A 3,572-nucleotide genomic window follows, 5' to 3' on the forward strand; every position below is an offset into this window, starting at 1 on the left:
TCCTTTGAGAGGCTCACTTCTTGTTTAATCAGAAGGCTCCAAATTCTGACATTGCAGTTACCCAAACTTTGGATTACTTTCTGAATTCTAATACTCAAGTGTCTTGATGACCCATCATATATACCCAAAATCCACAGTGCGAGGGGGAAGAAGACAGAGCGAAGCTCAGCATTATTATATTTCCTAATTAGTTGTTTCCCAGGCAATCGGATGGAAGAGGGCCGCTCCCCAATGCTGAGTGTCACTCTCGCTGCCTATTACTGGATGTCTTTCCTATGCGTTTAAAACAACTAGATGTGCGTAGGTATATAGAGTGAAATGCAAAGTGCCACATAATTAGATAACTAGGAAAGTGGGAGCTCTGGGTGCTTGGCTGAGCTGTTTCAAACCAGCCACCACAGGGTCCATTGAAGTGTGACAACCATCTCATCTTCAGCATGACTGGAAGGAATAAATTGGCCATGCACTGATCTAGGATGACCTAGGATCTCGAACTTCCTCAGTCCATAAATTCCACTAGTCTGCATTCCTCCACATTTGATGCAAGAGTCTTTCCAGCTGCTCATGATAGCTCAAGCTTAACGGTGGGAACAAAGACTGGACAAAGATTCACTAATCAAAATTTGCTTAAGTCCAAGTCCAGCATCTGACTCATTCATCTCCTCCAATGAATGATTCCACCTCATATTACTGCAAAATGATATTTGCTTTTGTTTCTCTTTATCTACCATTGCTTTTAAATGTTTTTGCTTACATTTCATATACAAGTTCGCGAGACAATTTATTATCCAAGATCTACAAAGTGACTCCACTTACTGTTATTATAACCATGTCATTCCTCCAAAGCTTCACTCTGGAATATTATGACAAAATAGCAAGGACATAATTTGAAAACATAAAAATTATTACCACACAGCTGTGCAAGTAATTCTTGCACAGGTCCACAATTAATTCTATTTGTGCATATTACACAAAGAGAGTAATAATTTAACACCCCTTGATTTTTTTTCCTTTTCCTGAAGCCTATTCAGGAGGTAGTTAAAGGCCTCAAAAACCTAAGCTTTGTGCCAAATATCTACAACAGCCCTTCTGCAAAAACTTGGATGAAATAATTTAGAAACTGCTTCAGCAACCATTTGCCACAAACCAGATTGAGGGATTTGAAATGTGTACAAATATTTTTAAATAACCCCCAAAGGGGAAATTCATACTAATAAGTGCAGGCTGCTGCAGCTTGGACTGCCGGCTCTGCATCCTGGGAGTATACGTGAGTAAATATAAACAGGTTCCAGCATTTTTCATCTTCCCTAAGGTATCTGAAAGAAATACTCTGATTTTAACTGCTACAAAGCTGGGGCAGAGCCTTTTCTAATAAGATTCCGTAATCTTCACAGCACAATACTCTCTATGTGAGAGCAATCCCACGACTCATAATTCCCCAGCAGTCACTGTGCCAGGGTGAACTTCTGAGTCTCAGATAACATTACGGCTGTGGTTTATGCCCTGATTGATAACATAGTCAATGGAGGCAACCTGTCCCAGAGAAAGGATCCAAAAAGCTTTGCATAGTGTTTATGATACTGATAACCTCCTGGCTGACATCTGTGGAGGGAAACCTTTGATGGATGAAAGAGGCTATAAGATCCTGTGCACCCAGATAGCTCTGGTGAATTTCTCGTATATCACTCTTTAGACAATTATAGCACTTTCGTCATTCTATTTGGTCACAAACGCTTAACTGATTTTTATAGCAATATGCTTTGCAGAGAGTATTTGATAAATATAACGAAATCATTTTATGCTAGATCCTAGGGGACAGGCTGGGGAAATGCTGTTAAAAGCCATATTTCTTTGTTATACATCGATTAGGTTCTGTACTGTTACTGGAGCCTGAGTCTAATTGGAATGTTCAAGAGTTTCCTAGACCAATAAATCCGCTAATCCCTTGCTCCTCAAAGTGTGGCCCATGAACCAGCAGCAACAGCACCACTGGAGACCTTGTTAGAAATGCAGAATCTCAGGTTTCACTCCGACCTACTAAAGCAGAATCTGAATTTTAACAAGATCCCTAGGTGTTTCTATTACATTAAAGTCTGAAAAAAAACAGTTACTGTTAATTGACCTCAGCTCACGGCAACCACATGTATATCAGCGTAGAAATGTGTTCCATAGGGTTTTCAATGGCTGATTTTTCAGAAGTAGATCACCAGGTCTTTCTTCTGAGGCACCTCTGAGTAGATTCAAACTTCCAACCTTTCAGTTAGCAGCCTGTGATGGTTAAGGTTGTGTGTCTACTTGGCTGAGCCATGATTCTCAGTGGTTTGGCAGTTATGATGTAATTTGGCAGTCGTGAAATGATGTAATGACCTCCATAGTGAGACCTGATATAATATAATGTAACCACTTCCATGATGAGATCTGCTATGAGCAGCCAATCAACTGAAAGGGAGTTTTCTTGGAAGTGTGGCCTGCATCCAATATAGTGGACTTTCTGACAAAATTTGCTGGCTTTTGCTCGCCCTGAATCCTGCCCCTGGCTCCTGTTCATCTCACCTCCAGTTCTTGGGACTTGACCTAGCAGCTTACCTGCCGATCTTGGGATTCATCAGCCTTCACAGACTATGTGCCAGCGGTCTGCCATCTTACCTGCTGATCTTGGGATTTGCTGGCCTCTACAGTCTGTGAGCCAGAGGCCTGCTATCTTACCCGCCGATCTTGAGTTCGTCAGCCACTGCAACTACATGAGTCAAGAGAAGCTTTCAGCTTGACCCATGGACTTGGGACTTTCCAGCCTCTACAACTGCATGAGCCATTTCCTTGATATAAATCTCTATATATATTTATATGCTTCTCTAGGGAACCCCGCCTAAGCCACAGCCTAATGCATTAACCATTTGCAGCACTTAGGGACTCCTAAACTGAGGAGCACTGCTCAATTTCACCTTAGAGCGCTTCGTGGCCACAGGTGGAAGCAGTAAGCAATACAATGAGATGGAATGGGACCACGAAGTAACCAGGGTCTTCCACATCTCTTTCCTCTAGCATCCTTTCTATGGTAGTTTAACACTGACCAGCAATCTTAGACTGAACTTTAAATAACTTGACTGAGTCCTGGATTATGAGAACTAGTAAATACACAGGGGGTTCATGCCTTGGGGAAAGGCAAAAAGAAGAAGAAGGCACTTAAAAAAGAATGTCCACGGTGCATGCTGAAAATTCTTAAATTGACACAGAGCAGCTTGATTAATGTGGTGTGTGCAGAACAGAACTCTGTACACCTGAGGACTATCCGCTTGTCAGGGTAACTTTTCCTGTACTTATAGCTTTAATCTATCATGATTCAATCCATTCCTAGTCTCTTAGAGAATAGTCCAACTAAAAGAACGAATTGTTCCACACAAAAACTAATATGAAATATTGGAAGCGAAGAGGAAAAAAAGAAAGAAAGAAAGAAAATATTCTTTGGGCTTTGACTTTCTGATGTACTCGTGAAGTTTCGGGTTATAGAGAATGCGTGATTAGCTACCATGTGTATCCTATTTAGAGATTAATCATGGCTTTGAGACCCTCTT

Source organism: Trichechus manatus, unplaced genomic scaffold (genome assembly GCF_000243295.1).
Source record: "Trichechus manatus latirostris isolate Lorelei unplaced genomic scaffold, TriManLat1.0 scaffold00211, whole genome shotgun sequence".
Lineage (NCBI taxonomy): Eukaryota > Metazoa > Chordata > Mammalia > Sirenia > Trichechidae > Trichechus > Trichechus manatus.